Below are 7232 nucleotides of genomic sequence, written 5' to 3' on the forward strand. Positions count from 1 at the left end.
AATCCCCCCAAAGTCCCCCGCTGGGGGTGGAAGATGGACTTGGCAACCCTACTGGAGCCACTAGGCCTCCCTCGAGCCTGTAGGCCACACCACGATATAGGCCCATGATCACGACAGCTACCCATGCTGGAAACGGTGGGAATTTAGGCTGATCTTCCTACCTACTTGGGAAATCACATTGCCAGTCCTTAGGGCCTGACCTTTATGCAAACAGACCGAAGGCCCAGGCTAGCAGAAAGGAAGGCTGCAAGTAGGCTTCCCAAGTCCCCCCGGGGGGCGGAGGCCTGTTCCCTGCCGCCGCCGGATCGGGCCCCGGGGGGAACTCCTCCCAGACATGCGCGTCACCCGGAAGTGACGCGACCACGCCGGGCACGCTGGGGGCGGGGCCACGGCCATCTGCATGCGGGGCATGCTTCGTGCACGCGCGCAACAGACGCCTGCCGGGAGCCCCCTGCTCACGGCAAAAATCCACTTGGCAACCTTAGCTGCAAGTGCTATTGTGAGGTCTAGAAGGAGCGGAATGCAAACTTCTCCCCCACAGGAACCATCTGTAACCACCTGCCTCGTGTTTTCTGCCCCGTGTGTTGGGGGGGAGCCAAGATGCCAGCCTCCAGGTGGGACCTGGGGATCCCCTGGAATTACAGCCCATCTCCAGACTTCAGAGATTAGTTCCCCTGGAGAAAATGGATGCTTTGGAGGGTGGACTTTGGGGCATTGTCCTCCACTGAGGTCCCTGTCCTCCCCAGGCTCCATCTCCAAATCTCCAGGAGCTTCCCCGATCTGGATCTGGCAACCCTACCCCCCCATCCACCCACCCCCAGGGGACCTGGCAACCTTGTCCAGGGGCAGGTGAGTTGGGGGGGGGGTGCTTTGAAAAAAGGATGATTTGCCATTGCCTCCCTCTGGTGGTTCTCTCAACCAAGTAGTAGTAGTAGTAAGTAAATTTATTGTGTTGCCAACTCCAGGTAGGGAAATTCCTGGACATTTGAGGGGTAGAGCCTGGGGAGGGTGGGATTTGAGGGGAGGAACTACAGACCAGTATAATGCCATAGACTCCAACCTCCAAACCATACATGGAGGAGAGAGAGAAAGAAAGGGGGGCAGAAGGGAGAGTGTGGGAGAGGTAGAGGGAGACAGGAGGAAGCAAAGGTGTGAGGAATACGATAACCATCCCGAAGCAAAAGTTTCTTGCGGGTCTCCACTTGTACACAATATAAATTTAAGGTTCAAAAGTACTGTTCTGAAAACAAAGCCTTCAGGATGAGACTGTATAACATTTCAACAATAAAACAAAGTTTTAAAATCATAGAAGCTATGCTACCAGTTTTGTAGCTCTATGTTAGACAACTAGAAACCACCTTGGATCTAAGTTTTCTGGCTGCAAGCGCAAAAAGCGCTACCTTGCAAGTAACCAGGGGATACATGCCCAACAAGAGGGAAAACCAACTTTTCATTGTCAGGTAAATTGCAAAGTTGGCTTAAAATTCCAGATAGGAATCTGCTTCTTAGATCCGAGTATAAAGGACAGACCATAATGTAATGAAATAGATCTTCCACTGTGGTACCCAACCAAGTACCGACCCTGCTCAGCTTCTGAGATCTGACAAGATCCAGTTATTCCGTGCCGCCTTCCCTCCCCAGTCACAACAACAGACATGAAACTTGTGTATATACCCTCCCTTAGTATTAACTGAAACCCAGTTTTCCTGAAACAGAACCTGGGGGCTCACTGGAGTTACAGGACTTCAAATCTTTGTATGGAACACAGCAAATCTATCCAGCTATATCCGATGTCTTCATCAAAGCAAATATTTGCATGTTCCGACGACATTACTTGTTGCTTCCTCTAACTTGATGCTTGGCCTGGCTGTCTGGCTGTCTGGCTGCTGTTTCATACAGAATTGCACAGGTGGAAATGCTCAGATAGAAATGTGCAATTTTATAAAACCAAATTTTTTTTTAAGTGCCACATACTCAGAAGAGGAAATGGGCTTCCCTGGTGCCAGATACTGTTTTGTGCCACGTGAAACTGGAGAAAAGCAGTGCTGAGCCACAGAAGGACAGCCCTGAGCACAAACGAGATGGGCTGATGTGTGGGAGTTACAGGTCGCCTGACAGAGGTTGGTGGTGAGAAGTGCCATCAAACCACACCAGATACGGCAACCCCAGAGGGTTTTCAAGGCCAGAGATGTTCAGAGGTGGCCTTCCTTGGTGGTCTCCCACCCAAGGACTAGCCAGCACCGACCCTGCTTAGCTTCCAAGTTCTGACGAAATCAGACTAGCCTGGGCTGTCCAGGCCAGGGATGGTATAGAATAGCTCGATTTACACCTTAAGAACACATTCCGATCTTCAAGGAGTTCTCCTTGGGCTACGCAAACTTTGCTCCTAGGACTGTCTCTCTTGCCAAGAGGTGGTTGGTGAAGGCACTACAGCTCAGACATGGGTTAATCCTACTTCCGTTATGGTGCTAATCTGGGATGAATTAATTATATGGTACAGACAAATCTGGAGTGGCAGTCAGCCTCTGAACCCCAGATCCAGGAGGAAACATCAGGGGAAGGCCTCGGCCTTTCTGCCCTGTTGTTGGCCCTCCAGAGGAACTGGGTGGCCCCTGTGTGAGTCAGGATGCTGGACTAGATGGATCCAGCAGGGCTCTTCTGATGTCCTTATCAGGGGAAGGCCTCGACCTCTGTGGCCTGTTGTCAGCCCGGGAGTCCAGAGGAACTGGCTGGCCCCTGTGTGAGACAGGATGCTGGACTAGATGGACCACCGGTCTGATCCAGCAGGGCTCTTCTTAGGTTCTTATAGGTGTGTCTCTTTTTTAAAAAATGACTGCATCACTGGACAACATAAAAGTGTAAGCCATCCTTGTTTTATTTTGCTGAATCTATTCTACACCTATATTTTAGTGGTGGTGGTGGTGGGGTGTTCCATTTTTCTCTGCAGTGCTGCTTAGCCGACTATTTTAAGGGGGATCTGGGAGTAAAACAGCAGTTTATATAACAAAGAAACAATTGTGTGCGCCTGGCTTCCTTTTTCATATATGGAGTGAAGCTAGAATTGGCCTGGGCCATCCTCTGGAGGTAGTGCAGTTGAACCCTCGATTTGTTCCATGAAGCCCCTCTGGCTTTCCAAACCAATGTTTATCCAGGTTATTTTTAACATTTCCGATGCCAATATTTCTACCTCCCTTGGGACCATATTTCCCTGCCCAAGTTTTTTTTTAATACACTGAGGATTTTTTCCCTACTCTATTTACTTACTGTATGGCAATTCCACTGTATGTACGGCCATTCACTCCATTGGTGAACAGTTTTCAATAGAAGATTCCATTTATTGTGGAGTGTACTAGAGAGCTTCAGGGGGTACACAATGGAGCCCTAGGTAAAGGTAAAGGTTTCCCTTGCTCAAAAGCCAGTCGAATCCGACTCTAGAGTTGCAGTGCTCATCTCCGTTTCCAAGCCGAAGAGCCAGCGCTGTCCAAAGACGTTTCCGTGGTCATGTGGCCGGCATGCCGAGGTGCACAGAACGCTGTTACCTTCCCACCGAATTTCTTGCTTTGGAACTGCTAGGTTGGCAGGAGCTGGAACCAGAGACGGGAGCTCACTCCGTCAAGCGGCACTCGGGTCTCGAACTGCTGAACTACCGACCTTCCGGCCTGCAGTTCAGCGTCTTAACCACTGAGCCACAGCAGCTCCTAATGGAGCCCTAGCAAGATGGAAAAACTGTCCCAGCCCAAATACAGAACAGGGAAGACTGCACAGGCTCAGAGACCCTCTGGTCCTCACAACTACGTTCCTGAGTGATGTCGGGTTGCCAGCTCTGGGTTGGGGAATTCCTGAAGATTTGGGGGTGGAGAATGGGAAGAGTGAGGCACGGGGAGGGGAAGGACCGCAGCAGGGTCCACTGCCACAGAGTCCACCTCCTTCGGCAGCCATTTCCTCCAGGGGAACTGATCTCTGTCATCTGGACAGCTGATCTTTGTAGTCTGGAGATCAGTTATAACTCTGGGAGGTCTCCAGGGCCCACCTGGAGGTTGGCAAGTCTGTTCCCTAATTCAGAAGAAGAAGAAGAAGAATGGATTGGATTTATACCCCACCCTTCACTTGGAGTCTCAGAGGGGCTTACCCTTCCCCTCCCCACAACAGACAACCCTGTTGTGGGGAGGGGAGAATCTGAGAAGAGAATCTGAGGCTGACCAGGGTAAAAAAAATCCATGCTTGTCCAGCTGCCATTGTAGATCTGAGGTCTGGCAGCACTTCTCATTTAAAAAAAAATAATTAAATACCAGTTATTTGTATTTCTCCCACCCAAGCCACCTGCTAGAAAAACTTGCATTTGGAGTATATTTCCACCCTCATCCAAATTCCTTATGTATCTAGGAGTTAAGATATTCCTATAAAGTTATTTCATTTGTGGTCATCATGTAGGACAGTACCTCTCTGGAACACTTAATCCTGGTTTCCCACATCACTCATGATGACGTAGAGAAAATCTACCTAATGGCAAAAAAATAAGAAATAAGTGTTTTCTGCTGCTCAAGAAGTGTGAATCAACGAGCTTCTAAGGGTACGAAAGGAAAGGAAGGCCTGGATTATCTGGTGGTGGCTGTTTTTAAAGAAAGTAAACTGTAAATGGTAAACGTGGCTGCATTTCAGAGGCTTTTTTACTACTGTACACATGATAGTGTCATAAGAGGAAAATTTTCTTAGGAGGGAAAAAGAAGGTGTCCACCTCTCTGTCTCTCCCGAGTCTAGGCTCACCAGGTCTCCTCCTGCCCACTGGAGCAGCAGTTAGGGTTGCCAGATCCAAACTGGGGCATTCAATGGAGATTTGGGGGTGGAGCCTGGGGAGGACAGGGACCTCAGTGGGGTACAGAATGCCATAGAGAGTCCACCCTCCAAAGCATCCATTTTCTCCAGGGGGACTGACCTCTGTGGTCTGGAGAGGAGCTGTAATCCTGGGAGATCAAGGGGTCCCACCTGGGGGCTGGCTTCCCTACTCTAGACAGATCTAGAAAAGCAAGCAAACAACGCAGTCTTGCGGCTACCATCCTCGTTTGGAAGGTGAACGGAGAGCATGAGAGCCTGCCTGGCTTTGGAATCCAGGGTGGAAAAATCCAGGGCCCGTCAGCCTTTCCCAGTGAGAGTTCTGACACTGGTGTGTGTGTGTGGGGGGGGGCTCTGCTGCTCCTGGGTGCCAGGCAGGGCTGCGGCAGCAACCACTGCGGGGGGGGGGCAGTGTGGGGCTGGAGGCCAAGCAGGGCCTTGCTCACCTGCTTCCTGTTGTGGAAGGGATGGACCCTCACCACGGAGGTGGCTGGAAAAAAGGAAAAGAAAGAAAAACAAACAGGGAGGCCTCCCCCCCCCCTCGCTGCTCACGTTAACCCCTTCTTGCTCCTGTTTGATAGCAGTTGTGGGTTTGCTGACGAAGCTCACTGGGTGCCACGGAGTATACGCTATGGTCTTCCTTACAAGCCAGTAGGGTTGCCAGGTCTGGGTTGGAAAACACCTGGAGACTTTGGGGGTGGATCCGGGAGAGGGCGGGGTCAGCATGGTACCATGCCATAGAATCCACCCTCCAAAGCAGCCATTTTCTCCAGGGGTTAACAAACACACAAAAATGGAAATACAGCGAATGCAGTTATACAAAACAAACAAACAGAATAATCTGTCACGCTGTACAGATCACACTTGAGACTACTGTTTTCTTATACAGTTCTACATACAACCCAAATTAATACACATAACAAATAGTTTTGCCACTGTGCATCAGTGACAACTGCACCAGTTGAATAGTGACCTGATAGTCCTTGAAAGTACAAGTCTGTCTTCAGATTGACACGGTCACTGGCTCATCATGCAGAGAAGAGTTCCCAGAAGAAAGCACACAGTAGATGGCATGAGCTCCAGACTAGCTGTGGAGTGAACCAAAGGAGCGGCGACGGCACGCCCAGGTTGCTTTGCCGTTTCTTAGGGCTTCATCAGGCCGCTTTTCTTAGTGGTGGAGCTCAACCCAGCTCTGGCAAGATTCAAAATGACATGAAGTATGTTCTAAGTAGCTAGGAATCAGGCAGACCGTGTCATTTTGAATCTTGCCAGAGCTGGGTTGAGCTCCACCACTAAGAAAAGCGGCCTGATGAAGCCCTAAGAAACGGCAAAGCAACCTGGGCGTGCCGTCGCCGCTCCTTTGGTTCGCTCCACAGCTAGTCCTGAGCTCATGCCATTTACTGCATGCTTTCTTCTGGGAACTCTTCTCTGCACAAAAGGTCACCGCATCAATCTGAAGGGAGACTTGTACAGTTTTCAAGGACTATCAGGTCACTATTCAACTTGTGGTGCAGTTGTCATTGATGCATGGTGGCAAAACTATTTGTTACATGTATTAATTTTGGGCTGTAAGTACAACTGTATAAGAAGACAGTAGTCTCTAGTGTGATTTGTACAGTGTGACAGATTATTCTGTTTGTTTGCTTGCATATTTTCTCCAGGGGAGCTGATCTCTGTCGGCTGGAGTTGTAAAAGAGGGAGATCTCCAGGCCCCACCTGGAGGCTGGCAACCCTACAAGCCAACAAACCCAGAAATCTCCTGTTTTAGGAATGCTGGCCTCCAGGCTCATCTCCAGACTAGGGAGATCTTCCCCTGAAGACAAAGGATACTTTGGAATGTGTGCTCTACAGCACTGTACCCCACTGAGGTCCCTGTCCTCCCCAGGCTCCACCCCCAAATCTCCAGGGGTTTCCCAACCTGGCAACCCTCTGCCACCTGTACGTACATACGTGTGTGTGTCTCTCTCTCTTTCACAAGACCGGTATATAGAGTTATTCCTGTGCTCCCGAACAACAGCCCTCCAGACCTTTTTTGCTCAGCACATGGTACTCTTCCCAAGGCAGCCTCAGTAGCCAATGCTCTTTTGCCCCATGACTGAGGGGAACCTCCACATTGAGAGGCACTCATCCTCTGAATCCCAGAGCCAGGAGGCAACCTCTGCCCCATTGTTGGTCCTCCAGAGGAACTGGTTGGCCACTGTGTGAGACAGGAGGCTGGACTAGATGGACCACTGGTCTGATCTAGCAGGGCACTTCCTGTGTTCTTATTAGAGGAAGGCCTTGGTCTCTATGCTGTCCTGTTGGCCCTCCAGAGGAACTGGTTTGGCCCCTGTGTTAGAGAGGATGCTGGACTAGAGCGACCCTTAATCTGATCCAGCAGGGCTCTTCTTATGTTCCTATGT

Source organism: Gekko japonicus, unplaced genomic scaffold (genome assembly GCF_001447785.1).
Source record: "Gekko japonicus isolate JY-2015 unplaced genomic scaffold, Gekko_japonicus_V1.1 scaffold846, whole genome shotgun sequence".
In the NCBI taxonomy this organism is placed as follows: Eukaryota; Metazoa; Chordata; class Lepidosauria; order Squamata; family Gekkonidae; genus Gekko; species Gekko japonicus.